The sequence below is a fragment of the Martes martes genome (assembly GCF_963455335.1).
Source record: "Martes martes genome assembly, chromosome: 7".
Classification (NCBI taxonomy): domain Eukaryota; kingdom Metazoa; phylum Chordata; class Mammalia; order Carnivora; family Mustelidae; genus Martes; species Martes martes.
Window position 1 is genome coordinate 47,773,932 of NC_137894.1, and position 15,127 is coordinate 47,789,058.

At 40.5% G+C, this 15,127-nt stretch overlaps 1 protein-coding gene across 9 annotated transcripts in view; it reads left to right on the forward strand.

Moving 5' to 3' along the window:
- MAP2K5 (mitogen-activated protein kinase kinase 5) overlaps positions 1-15,127 on the forward strand; it is a 258,142-nt gene that overhangs the window by 195,260 nt on the left and 47,755 nt on the right. The gene's annotated exons all lie outside the window — the stretch shown is intronic.

Genomic DNA, 15,127 nt, shown 5'->3' on the forward strand with positions numbered 1-15,127 from the left:
ACACATTCAGGTTTGAGAACCTCTTCTGTAATGTCTTTCAGGGATAATCTGCCCTTTTAGATCCCAGAGGGCTATGAGTCATCTATCTTCATTTGTACCTGATTGTAGGGCTTCTTTTCCTACACGAATATAACCAGCTAGGATTTGAGCCATGTTACTCCTTGGGTGTGGAATATGTCCCATCTTGAAATGTGTGTCCTGTGATAGTGTGTACTGTTTCTGTTAGAGAAAAGTCAGATGAAAAAGTACCACCCCAAAGGGAGCCTAGTTCAAACAAGACAGATATATTCAGAGTCATGTACAAAATAGCTAAGTAAAACCCAGGGTAACATACTTCATTATTATGTGGACCTCTTGCATGGCCTGGTAAACAGTGAGGAAGTAATAAAACAAGGCCAGGTGGGCTAGAGGTGAAGGGTGGGAGTCAGGAAGTAGACTCATGAAACAAAGCCAGAGCTAGCTACCAGATGTCCAATCAGAAGACACCAGAAGTTAAACACAAGTAAGAATCATGAACATGAAATTTGGACTGCAGATCAGGAACTGAAAGGAATAGTCAAGGTAATAAGAGAATCAAGCTCCAATCAGAAATCCGGGCAATCCATTTCAATTTCCATAGGCAGAGTTCATCTGGCTTGGAGCTGGCTAGTGCAGGATATGGGTGATCTCTTAATGGTACTGTCAATGCCTCAGACTTGCTTCTCTCAAAAGAACTTCTTATTTTAACATTGCTATATACTCTGGCCCTCTCTAGGCCCTGAGTACCTGTGATTTGAAGTCCCTGATTAGTTATTAAGAGGCAAGTGTCTATGTACGGCATGATGCTGTAGCCTTCTGATATCTTTGGGGAATAAGACGGCCCCTGTGATCTAGATTTACCACTTGAAACTCTGACATCAGTGAGATTTTCATTTTAGGAAAGAAGTGTTTCCAAAACGTATCTGCTCTTGGCAGCCTGTTGACAGTGTGCAATGAGTATCATGTGATGACTCAGGTCCTTGTTAGTGACTGTGAACTACACTTTGATGTGAACTAAACTTGGTAGTGAGCTAACATGATAGTGAACTAAACTTTGATGTATCGATAACCTCTAGGACTGTGAAACCATGTGGGGCTTACCTGAATTTTACCAACCCTTTGCCTGTGTTTGACCTTGGCACTCAAAGATATGCTTGAGCCCCTTGACATGTATAAAGCCATTTGTCCCAAGGCTAACTACCCTTACATGGCTCTGCTTGGTGCTTTCCTGGGTTCTCTCTTGTGATTGTCTTTGGTTTCTTTGGTCACTCTTTGTCCTTGACAGTGACTGCCTGCTGGCCCAGTGATCTAATCATCTGTCTTCAGTCTTTGCTCTCCTGACAGTGACCCTAGTAAAGCTAGCAGGTACCAAATGAAATCAGAAACCCAAATGGTATGTGTAAAGTCAAAGCTCATCTGAGAAGACAGACAGAGACTTGCCTCTCTTTAATGAAGTAAAATCGGTGGGCTTGTGTGCATTCATTTGGCAGATAGTTACCAAAAGTTCCCACTATTTGATAGCCCAAGTTGAGCAGACCATGGTGAGGACAGCCTCCAAGCCTTGAGAGAAACTGAGCTTCTAGGCAAGGTACCCAAGCCAACTGCAGACTAGGTGTGTAAGTGAAAGTAGAAAGGCTGAAGCGCTGTCTCCCATCCTGAGCCAATACCATGTGCTGGGACTCAGGAAGCTGCATTGCCATTTAACAGTCTCTCCAGTGCATACGGTTCTGGCTTGGCTGGCAACAAAGGATTGGCCACATTGGTGTGGCAGGTAGGGATACAGCAATGATTTCTGGGTCACCAAATCCCAGGCTGGCTGGGGTCAACTAGTAGGGGCCATCAGTGGATTAAGGTGCTAGGAATTGCAATGATGGAAGTGAGGTCCTCACCCTTGAGCCTGCCTCTAAGTCATTCACAGCCTTGGAAAAGATACGGACACAGAAATGAATAGTATGGTTCAGAGTAGAGTGTGTCTATAGAACCCAGGGACCGGGCTGATTAGGAGAGGCCCCTCAGGATAGGTGGCATTTAAGCTAGGTCTTAAAGGATGACTAGGAGCTTCCCAAGTCAGGAAAAGAAAAAAGGTAAATGTCAGGCAGAATGGTTTGAATCCTTCTTGTGAATCGTTTTTAAGTTCACAGATGTGTTTCAGAATACTCAGATTGTCTGAAATATGACAACCAGAAAAGTGGATTATTAATCTCAGTATATACATTTCAAACATATTATGGCTAAAAATAAATTCCTATCTAACATCTGTAGGTGCACAGCAAGACAATTAGCAAATCCCTGATTTAGACTTCTGTTTATTCACTTTACTAGTTAAAAGTGAATTCTTTTTAAGTCATGCTTATACCTGATCGGAAATATCTTCCAAATGAAAGTGTTGATTTCTTAGAACTACAAGGCCAACAGACACATGAAACGATTCTCAACATCACTAATCATCAGGGAAATGCAAATCAAAACCACAATGAGCTATTTCCTTACCTGTCAGAATAGCTAGAATCAAGAAGACAAGAAATAACAAGTACTGGTGAGGATGTCGAGAAGAGGGAACCCTCATGCACTGTTAGTGAGAATATAAGCTGGCAAAGCCATTGTGGAAAGCAGCATGGAGGGTTCTTCAAAAAGTTAAAAATAGAGCTACCCTATGATCCAGTAATCCCATTACTGCATATTTAGCCAAAGAGGACAAAAACACTAACTTGAAAAGGTGTGTGCACACCTGTGTTCATTGCAGCATTATTTATTATAGCCAAGTTATCAAAGAATCCAAGTGTCCATTGATAGATTAATAGATAAAGAGGTGTGTGTGTGTGTATATACCCACACATACACACACATGCACACACACAGCAGAATGTTACTCAGCCATAAAAAAAAATAAGATCTTGCCGTTTGTGACAACATGGATGGACCTAGAGGGTATCATACTAAGTGAAATAAGTCAGACAGTAAAAGACAAATACTATATGATTTCACTTATATGTGGACTCTAAAATAACAAATAAAAGTGGAAACAGACTCATCAATACAGAGAACACGCTGGTGGTTGCCAGAGATTGAGGCAGGGGAGGGGGAGCAAAATGGGTGAAGAGCAGTGGAAGGTACAGGCCTCCAGTTATGGAATGAATAAGTCATAGGGATGAAAGCTATAGCATAGGGAATATATTCAGTGATACTGATAGCACCGTATGGTGACAGATGGTAGCTACACCTGTGGCACGCATAGCATAATGTATAGAGTTGTCAAATCACTGTGTTGTACACCTGAAACTAATGTAACATTGTGTGTCAACTGTACTCAAGTAAAAAATTTTTTAAAAATTAAAAATTAAAAATTTTTTTAAAAAAATAAGATTTGTGAAATTCCCAAAATTTATATTCTGAAATAGAAGCACAAACTTTTAGTGGTTAGTAATGAGCTATGATTGGGCCAGGTGTGTACACAGACAACAGGCTTGATTGTTGAAGGTGCTAACTCAATAATTCTGAGATACACTGACGGTTCTTCCCTGCTGTGAATAGAAAGGAAAAAGGATTTGGCCTTAGGAATGTCATGGCACAGCACTCTATGTGGAACATCTGGGTGGGTCTGCTGGAGAGTTTATCTCTTCTGCTTACTCCAGGAAGGCTTTCTAAAGAAAGGTGAATGCAGAGCAGGGTTTTGATAGAGGACAGTGGCATAGACAGAGTACAGATATTAAATGGACAGCTGACTGAGGAGCCAACGGGCTCAGGAGGGAAAAAACAGAAGGAAAATACAAATATATGGAAACAGTACACTGCCAGCATATATATAACCAATGAGACAAAGAATAAATCCCAAGGGAAGTTAGCAAATACTTTGAGATTTAGCAATACATTTAGCAAAAATGAAATCACAGCATACCAGAACTCATGGGATGCACCAAAAGCAATGTTCAGGGGGAAATTTTTAGGTATAAATGCCTGCATTGAAAAGGAAGGAAGATCTCAAATCGAACACCTGACCTACTGGAAGAAACTAGAAGAAGAAGAGCAAACCATATTGAAAGCAGGCAGAAGGAAGGAAATAATAAAATTAGAGTGGAAATAAACAGAACAGAGAATAGAAAAACAAGAGAGAAAGTCAATGAAACCAAAAGTAGGTACTTTGAAAAGATCAGCAAAATTGACAAACCTTTAGCTAGACTGGCCAAATAGAGAGAGAAGACTCAAATGTCTGAAATCAGGAATGAAAGCAGGCTCCTTACTGCCAACCTTACAGAATTAGAAAGGAGTATAAGAAAATGACATGAATCATATGCCAGCAAATTGAATAACCTGGATGATGTGGACAAATCCCTAGGAAAACACAAACTACCAGTACTGACTCAGGACGAAATACAGAATCTGAGTAGACTGATAACAAGTAAATACAATTTTTTAGAATTTCCCACACAGGGAAGCCCAGGACCATATGATTTCACGGGTGGAAACATTGTGCCAAATGTTTAAAGAAGATTTAACACCAATCCTTCTTAAACTCTTCCAAAAAAGAGAAGAGAAGGGAATACTTCCTAACTTCTTCTAGGAGGCCAGTAATATCCCAATACCAAAGCCAAACAGACTTCACAAGAAAACTATGGACCAGTTTCTCTTATCAGTATAGATTCAAAAATGCTCAAGAAAATACCAGCAAACTGAATCGAGCAGCATATAAAATTACACATATTGATCAAGTGGGATTTATCCCAGAAATCCAAGTTTGGCCAAGTGAAAATTGGTCAACATAATACACCATATTAGTAGAATAGAAAACAAAATCTCATGGTCATTTCAGTAGATGTAGAAGAAGCATTTAACAAAAATCTACCACCCTTTCTTGATTAAAAAACAACAACAACCCTCAACAGAGTTGGAAGAGAAGGGGACTTCGACACCCTGGTAAGGAACATCTACTAAAGCCTCAGAGCTAACATCATACTTCATGATAAAGACTAAAAGAGCTTCCCCTGAACTAAATCAGGAAAAGACAAAGATGTTCACTCTCACTACTTCTACTTGACTTTGTATAGAGACTCTACACAGGAAAATTAGTCAAGAAAAAGAAAAGGCATCCAGGTTGAAAAGGAAGAAGCAAAACTATATTATAGATGACATGATATATAAAACACTGGAAAATACATACACAAAACTTTTGGTAAATGAGTTCAGCAGGGTTGTAGGATATATGAACACACAAAAATCAATTGTATTTCTTTTTTTTAGATTTATTTATTTTAGAAAAAGCACACATGTATGCCCATGAGTGGGGGCAGAAGGAGAGAATCTTCAAGCAGACTCCCTCCTGAGTGTGGAATCCAGTGCTGGGCTTGATCTCATGACCCATGAGCTCATGACTTGAGCTGAAACCAAGAGTCAGATGCTTAACTAACTGAGCCACCTAGGTGCCCCAAAAATCAGTTGCATTTCTATACACTTGTAATTCAAAATGAAATTAAGACAATTCAAGTTATCAAAAGAATCAAAGAGAATAAAAGACTTAGGAAGATAATTAACAAAAGGGGAAAACTACAAAACACTATTGAAAGAAATTTAAGACCTGAATAAATGGAAAGACATCCCATGTTCAGGGAATGGAAGACTTCATATTGTTAAGGTGGCATTATTCCCCAAATTGATGTACAGATTCAGTGCCGTCTCCGTCAGAATCCCAGTGGGATCTTGCAGAAATGGATGGACTGATCCCAGAATGCATAGGGAAATGCAAGGAGCTTGGGAACAAAACAGTCTTGGGGGAAAAAAGAGAGTTGGAGGATTCATGGTTCCTGACTTCAAAACTCCAAAATTGCCATAATCAAGATAGTATGGTGCTGGCATAAGGACAGACATATGGAATAGAATTGAGAGTCCAGAGATAAACCCACATATCCATGTTCAGTTGTTTTCCAACGAGGATGCCAAGGCCATTCAATGGTAAAAGAATCATTTTTTCAACAAATGATGCTGGGACAGTTGGACAGCCACATGCAAAAGCATGAATTTGGACCCCAACCGATCACATCATACATAAAAATTAATTCAAAAGAGTTCAAAGACCTAAATGTAAGAGCTAAAGCTGTGAAACTCCTAAAAGGAAACATAAATGTAAATCTTCATGACCGTGATTTAGGTCACAGTTTTTTAGATATGACACCCGATAGCATAAGCAAGGAAAAAAATTGTACTTCATCGAAATGTAAAATGTTTGTGTGTCAAAGGACACCGTCAAGAAAGTAGAATCACTGCAACAATGCCAGGGTTCCAGGCCAATAGATAGAGTGGTGGCAAACTGCAGCTCTGAAAAGGAGACTTTTGTGCCTCAGGGTGGGAGGTAGGGGAGGGGGTGTCTTTCCCTGTAAGGGCTGTGGCTAGGAAAGGGGGCTGGACAAGAAGGCCACAGTGGGGATGGGGGAAGGAAGATGGAAACAAAGTAGCCAGCAGAGTGATAGGCAAGAATTGGAGGAAGTTGGGGTGGCAGGGGTGTTGCTGTGTGGTTGTCCATGATGAATAAAATAAAGCTTAAGATGGGAACAGACTGTTGCCGATAGTAATACTAATAATAATAATAGCCCATCATTACAAACCTCCACTTACAAGAAGTCTTTGCCTTCAGTGAGGTCTTATCACTATTTAACCACAAATTTTAATGAAGACATGAGAGCCTCCACTCTTTACCTAGCTGCTGACTGGCATATGCACATCATTATAGTGACATTAAAGAGTCCTTATGAATGGGGACAGTCATCCACACCACCAAACACCTGAATTCACAAGAACTCTTCACTTAGATGAGGTTCCTCTAATAGTTTCTAGAAATGCCAGCAAACATGTCCATTGCTAAAAGAAAACAGTGCTTGATTGCCAGTGCCCATTTGGTGGAAGAGGATGGAGGTTAATCACACGGCTAGGCACTTGGACGTGAACCAGGCAAATCAAGGGGCAGCTAACATCTCTGTTCTAGCAGAGGGTGACATGTGAAGAAGGGGATGAGAAGATTGAGGACCAGGAAAAGGGGAAGGAAAGGAGGGAGGAGTCTGCTTTTGAAAGCACATTATTAAAAAGCTTCTAAGCTTTTCTCTCTGCCTTTTCTCTCCTACCACTTCACCTCCACGAAGTTACCTTGTTAGCAATACAGATCTCAACCTCTCAAAGCTTCCAGTGGTAATAGCTAAACTTCTTAGCACGGCATTTGAGACTCTCATGATATTTTTTTCAGCCTCGCTTTGGGTTAGCCAGTGACCTTGAGAGTTGCCCCTCGCTTTCACACCTGTGGTGGTGCCCATCCCCCCGCTTGTAATGACCTCCTCTTCCTTTTCACTTGGTCCATGCCCTAAGCTTCCTCCAAAGCCCAGCTCAAATGCCATCTCCTCTTTGAAGCTGTCTCTCTTACCTTCCCACTCTTCTATCCTACCACGCTCCTGCCCAATGCTAGGCCGCTTTATTACAGTTTTTACCATACGGAATCAAATTTAGTTCATGAGTTCGTCTTCCACTGGATCATGAAGTCACCCAGCACAGGAATTTATCCTAACACCTGGTACAGATAATGGCCCAAGCAGGGGCTCAGTAAATGCTCCTTGGAGTAAACTTAAAAAAAAAAAGAAAAAAACACATTTTTCTGGCAGGGCTAGTCCTACACAAAACAGAATGTGGTCTAAGTTCGTCTTTTCTTCTACTGAGGTCCATCCTATCTAGCAGAAAAGGGCCTTTGTCCTATAACACAGCAGCTAAGAACAGAGGCCAGCCTAGAGAAACTTATTTCTATCTTTTCTTTCCTTTGAAAAATTTTTTATTGAAATAATAATTTACATAACATAAAATTCTCCCTTTTAAAGTACACAACTCAGTTCCAGAACATTTCCATCACCCCAGAAGAAACCCAGTACCAGTTAGCAGTCACTCATAATTCCACTGTCCCTTCTAATCCCTGGCAACCACTAATTAATCTGCTTTCTATCCCAATGGATTTCCCCATTGTGAACACTTCATATAAGTTGGACCATGTAATATCTGGTTTTTGTATGTTTGGTTTCTTTCATTTAATATAATGTTTTCAGAGTACTTCCATGTTGTAGTCATTTGTCAATATTTTGTTCCTATTTATGACCAAGTAATGTTCCATTATATGGATATACCACATTCTGTCTATTTATCAGTTGATGAACATTGGGCTGTTTCTGCTTTTTGGCTGTTATGAATAATGATGTTATGAACATCCGTGTGCAAGTTTTTACATGGACATATGTTCTCAACTCTCTCATATATATACCTTGGAGTAGAATTGCTGGGTCATATGAAAATTCTGTTTAATTTTTTTATGAATTTCCAAACTGTATTTCCTAGCAACTGTACTGTGTTCATTCCCACCAACAGTTCATGAGGGTTCAAATTTCTCCACATCCTTGCCAGCACTTGCTGTTTTCTGGGGTTCTTTTTTAATTATAGTCATCCTGGTGGATGGGAGGTAGTCTCTCATTGTGGTTGTGATTTCCATTTCCCTTGTAATTAAAGATGCTGAACATAATATTCATATGGTGAAATTGGGCTATTTGTCTCATTATTGAGTTGTAACAGTTCTTTATATATTCTAGGTATGAGAAGCTGAATATCTCCTCCCATCCAATGGATTTTCTTTTCACTTTCTTGGTCTTCTTTGGCACACAACAGTGTTAAATTTATTCTTTTGGACTTTGAAGCCATTTTAATTTTCTCAGAGGGTGGGAGACTTAGACCTCGACCCATGTCTACCCCACCCTTGGCACACTCATAAAAGTTCTTGAAGTTCTATAGATTATAGTATGAAAACCATTGATTATATCCCAAACAATCATTCTGTAAACCTGTATTAATCCCAGAACTAGGTATTGGGGATAAGAATGCAGTTGCCACCGTTAAAATGTTTGTGCTCTAGTCCACGAGGCAGACCAGTAAACAGTCATATATAAACAGATCACTTTAAACTAAATTGGATGTACTGTAAGTGGTATGAGATTTGATGCTCTGAGCTCTCAGAGGATCACACTCATTCTCATTTTAACCACTCACATAAATAGGTATTTATGATAAGGTTTTTAATGATGTTTGCAGCTATCTAACTCCTCTAATAACAGTGTGAACAAGGTGCTGGGAAATGCAGACAAGAGGGTTGATGATAGAGGAGATGATTATGTCCCAGAGGTCTCTACAGAGAATGGGACCCCAAAGGGCCAGTTAGGAGTTAGTCTCGGATGCGGAAGCCCCAGCGGAGTTCGGCAGGGCTGCAGTGCTTGGCAAAGTATCAAGAGATGAGCCAAGGGCCATATTTCAGGGAATCTTTATGTGCTGCGCCTGAAGGCCCTTACCGGGGGAGGACCCTGAAAGTTTTAAATGGGATCAACAGAACCAGATTTCTGTTTCAGAAAAATCACTGACAGGGTTGTGGAAGACGTTTGGGAAGGGCAGTTAGGAAGCTGTAGTTCTGATCAGATTATGAGGGCTTTTAATTAGCCTAAGCACCTTTGAAGAGTTGTTTAGGAGATAGAATAAACTGCCTTAGGTGAGTAATTGGATGTAGGGGAGAGTAGAGAGGTGGGGTCAGAGATGAAGCACGTGGCTTGGGCAGTCAGGCCCTCACTGACATGGGTCCCACAGAGGGAAAGGCATGTTTACGGGATGAAGATTAGCATTCTGTTCATAGGATGGTACTGCACACCTCATTTAAAACTGTATTGTTAGGGACCCCTGGGTGGCTCAGTCAGTTAAGTGTCTGTTTTCAGCTCAGGTCATGATGCCAGGGTCCTGAGATCGAGCCCCACATTGGGTTCCTTGCTCAGCAGGGAGCCACTTCTCCCCTCTGCCTGCCACTCCCCCTGCTTGTTTCCTCTCTTACTCTCTGACAACTAAATAAAATCTTTTTTAAAAACTGTGCTATTAATTCCTGTTTCAGACCCAGTTATACGTAGTTTACCAGCTAGAACTCAAAGTTCCTAGGCTTTTCATTTCTGCCTTCATGCTGCGCCTCACAGCCAGTGGTCACTTACGAATACTTGTTAAATGAAGTGTATGCATAATTATAAGAACTTACTACATGTTTTTTCAACACTGCAGAAAAACAAATCCAAAAAAGAGTAAGAGAGAGTATATTATGAGAAGATACTTAGCTAATTTACATTGTCCTTTATTAAAATTCAGAAGTCTAGGCTTAACTTCTACGATTTACAAGACATTTCCCCCAAGGAAACATGTTGCTTTCCCATAATACCCCATTTTACAGATGAGGAAACTGAGTGGCAGTCAAAGGATGTGGCTCTTTTCACTTACTACCCTATGACTGACCTTGATGGAAGCAAAAAGTGACAGCTGAACATCCCAGCATCAAAAGGAGAGATTATTTTAAAAGCTATAAGAGAAAACAACTTAGAAATCATTGCAGACGTGCCCCCAGGGCATAGAGGTATTGCAACACAGTTCAGTGTCGCTGTCTGTAAGAGTGACTCCAGGACTTTAAGAAAAAATTGAATTCTATTCTGCATATCTGTTTAAATCAGCAGGAAGGAGCTTAACTCCTTTTGGAAAGATTTATATATACAAAAGATTTGGCTCTTAAACCCTCTGTTGTCTTAAAAAAAATCATTCTTGCAGAATCACTGATTCCCAGACAGGTTACTGGGGGCTGGCTAAGTGAGAAGCTTCTGGGCCATGAACATAGCAGGTGCTCTCTGGGGGTTTCCAGTGGGGGTGAAAATGGTTGCCTAAAGAAACCTCCCTGGAATTCAAAAAGTGGTATTAACCAACCCCAGAGGAACTAATATCCATTCTTTTTTTATTATTCTTTTGCCTGGGGGACTTTGCCATAATTCTGGCTTCTGAAGTTAGCAAAAAGTAAAAGGAACATGTCCATGTCTCCTGCTCCCAGCATCCAAAGGCTGGCCTGTTCTTTTCATGACACAAAACTGCAGGCAGTTTACCCTGAGACAAGACTCCCCGACCTGAGCTCTCTGATGACCTGGGCAGGCCCGAGCTTCTGACCACAGTGGCGACCACTCTAATGATTCAGGTACATGGGTGTTGATACACAATTCCATGATGCTTAGAACTTGTATGAGTTAGTGACTGAGGCATTAGAAGCTTGGTAAGTTAATACAAGTAGCTACACAATAGTCTTGTCCTCCAGCGATACTGTGAGCTAGAACTGTGTCCCATAGTGTTGGGAATATTTAATTGGGACCCTGGAAACCGATACTCCTCTTTTATGTAAGGCAACCTTTGGAAATCTAATACCTCCTTTGAAAAGTTCAGTATGTTTAAATTAATACAGTTTGGCTGGTTTGAAGATTGAAAATAGGTTAACATTAAGGCCATGATTCCTTTAGTAATTACTTTTTCTATTGGTAATAACTGTTTCTTTAGAAATGATATTAACATTCTACCAAAACACAGCAGTAATCCAAAAGTTAATGTTCTGTTCATTTATAATTATATTTAATTCATATTTATGAGTTGTCGGGAGGGAGGAGAAAGAAAGTGAATTTAAAAAACGTAACAGAAGAAATAAGTTAAAAGCAAAATTTTTCCTGTACATCCTGAAGGATGTACAAAGTCATTTAAATGGAAAAAAAGATAATTTTTAAATACACAGATACATAAATTCAGTTGTTAACTAGCTAATGCTGAAGAAAAATCTGTATTTTTTATTATTTCCTCGTGGCACTGAATGAATTCAGTAGATAGACTTCCTCCATTTCTTTTTTTACTAACCAAAATATTAGCATAAACATCCCTATGATTTAGATTTCAATAAGTCAGTTAGATTGGGTTTTGTTTGTTTGGTTTTTTTAAACCAGGAAAAATTTTGCATCTTTAGGCAGTCATTGAACAAGTAGCTTTGTGTTGCTTTCTTTGAATTATCCGTGAAGGCTGATGTATTATTAATGAATTAATTTCTTGGTTGTGAGGCCTATGAATAGCATTCTGTGAATGGGCAGTTGCCTGGTGGGGCCAATTTTGGCTGCTGTCATTTAACATGTGTTGCTCTATTGTGAAGTCTTATCCAGCTGTAGGACAATGCTCATTTAATCCACCATGATGGGACCTATACACCCTGAGCCCAAGCTGGATGCCAGGGTCAGCTACCCAGCAGCTCAGGCTGGGGCACCACTCGGTCTCACTGCCGAGTTGCTGTAATCATTTTGCCTGCCGTTCATTTTCCCTAAACCAGGGGAAACGCGTATGTGAACAGTGCAAATGTTCTCAAAGAGATTCCAAACCGGTCGGCTGGGGTGTTGCCTCCATTTCAGAATGGAGGCAGTGTTCCAGGGAGTGTAAGTTCCTTCCTTCCTCCTGGAAATGGAAGCGTCTGGGCCCACGAGATCCCTGATGTTCTGAGGTCCAGAGTAGCAGATGGCATTATGATTTTCCAAATCCTGATGAACATTCTAACTGAACTTGTTCATTTCACAGTATGTAGTTCTATTTTTTTTTCCCACTTCCTCCCCCTTCTTCCCTCCCTGGCTCCCTCTCTTTGTTCCTCTCATATTGGCTAATTTTAAACTGATGCGCTATCTTCTTTACCCAGCTTTAAATTCCCTTCTCTCCGAGTTTATTGTTTGGAACCAGGTAGAGCACAATTTCACATATAATTTTCAGCCTTTGAGTCACAGCTCACGTCGCCTTCGCATTCGTTTATAAAAATAGGTAAGCAAATACCACCCGCCTTCTTGCACCGTGCAGCCCCGGCAAGTTCTGCTTTCCCCCTTCTCCGTGGCTTGCGGTGCAGGTGGCAAATGGCGGTAATTATTTTAACTAACAGTCGAGTGAACATCAGGAGGACATACAGTGTGACGATGTGGTCTTTGGATTTCAGTGAGTTCTCGGAGTCTGACTTGATAGTGAGTGTTATGGCTTGTTGGTTTTTCAGGACACGGACCTGCCAGGTTCTTGCCCTTGAACGGTGTGTGCATGTAGTTCAGATATCTCTGCGTTAACCCCTTACCTATGAAAAGAGGAGGAGTCATTCCTTTCATTTCAGAATCTGTTAAGGGCTTTATACTCCCTGAGATTTTTTCCTCTTTTGTTTTTGTTGAATATAGTTATGATCTCCATTTAATCTAAGATGGCTTTTAATCAGCACTTGTGCACGTAGAACCTGGTGAAGTCTGTACATTAACATTATAATTTAAGTCCTGGATCAAACATGTGTAGCTGGACTTTTCCTGAGGAAAAAAAATTGACCTTACCAGCGTATGAAATTCAAACACTATATAGGGACAAGGTAAAACCACAGGTAGGAATTGCTGAATAATTACCTTTAGACCAGCGTGAGCAGGAGGCTTCCCACGAGGGTGAGCTCATTTAATGGTTCCTAAAACTCAATCTTGTGGATGTCAATGGTCATGCTTGATTATTTGCAGCAGTGTTTTATGGAAAAGCAATGGAAATGCATTGGGAGGCTACAGAGAGGACAATAACGGGTTTTACTTTTGTAAATGCAGTCCCTTTGGTATGAGACAGGCATGTTTTTGCTGTTCTGCCCATACCATGAAAAAGGGAGGTATATGTGAATGTTAGTGAGTGTGTGTGTGTACTGTTCATAGGGACACCTCTAAATAATACTGTGACCTATAGCCTATGACCAACAAGTGACCTAAAATAAAAAGAGAAAAAAACGGACTGTCCATGAGCTTCAGAGAGAAAGCAACTGTAAATATGGTTTCAAAGATTAATCCATGTTCTGGTTCTCTCCCTCTTTTCAAGGAATTTAATAAAACACCAAGGTCATTGCCATAGGTTTAGAAAAATGTCTAAGTAAATATCAATCTTTTAAATGACCAAAAATTAAAGACTAAATGATGGGTTAGTTTTGATATTAATGACAAAGTTTTTTTCCTCTTCTCTTTTATCTTGGTATTGAAAAACTTCTATAACATGTTTAGGGAAAAAAAAAAACCAGGAAAGAGCTTCATAATCTCACGTCCCAATTACCTACAGACAGATTCCTTTAGACCTGTTCATTTATATTTTGTGGGGTTTTTTTATAAGCCATCTGGTTGTGATGTTCATTTGGCTAACAGCTGGTTCTCCCTTGATTTAAGGGTTTATAGGTCAGGTGGGTGTTTCAGTGGCAGAAATTCAGGCCTTTTGCCCCTAGTTCCAGGTCCTTCTGAGGCAAGTTAAATGAGCTGCTACTGTCAGCCTAGACCCAGTGGATAGAGCTTCACACCAAAATGCCCACACATGTAATTTGTCACTTCTGGCAACCCAGAGCATGGAGTGACCCAGTGTGGAAATTGAATCGTCTTTCACTTCTCTGCTCACGGCTTGATGTGGAGTGGGATGAGTAGAAGAAGGGCTTTCTGGTCTCCAGCTAAGGGGGGGTCAGAGGCTTTCTTTGCTGATGACGTCCATCTGCAAGCCTTCCTAAATGCATAGCCTCATTCCCAGTGTTGTCCCTCCTCACACCCCAGAGATTCGGTCAGTTGTGTTCACATTGTGAAATCAAAAATACACATAATGTCAAAATACCGATTGTTTCCTCACAGAGTGGCCACATTTTTAAGTGAGTGATTTAATAAGCACTGTCTGAATTTGTACGACTCCGACATATAATTATGGTTCATGTATATCTTATGCTGGACTATTGTCTCATTCTCTGGCTGACCTAGAGCCCCTGTCCATCTCATTCCCACCTTTCTCTCTCTTTCAGGATGCACCTGCCTTCTCCTCACACACCCTACCCCCCGCTACAGTCTATTATAGCAGCCGCTTCCAGTTAGAAACACCGAGAACCTTCAAAATATCAGCACTGAGCTAATTTCCCAAAGTCTACCATTGGATTACACTTTGGACAGTTAGATTTTTAGTTTATACATTCATTTCTGTGGAGGTCTTTAAAGGGGAGGGCCCAGGTTTTTGTGTGTTTTTTCTTTCTTTTGTCCAAACAAACCAGGTTTCCTCCTCAGTCAAAAGGAGATTTGTCTTATGGATTCTGCAGTTGTCTCACAAAAGTGCCATTTTAAGGTAGTGGACAGTGGAGAATCAAAAACCAACTTGGGGTCTAACAAGGCAAAATGCTGTTTGCCTGAAATGAAGCCACTGGAATTACAAACAACCTTTGATCTAACAC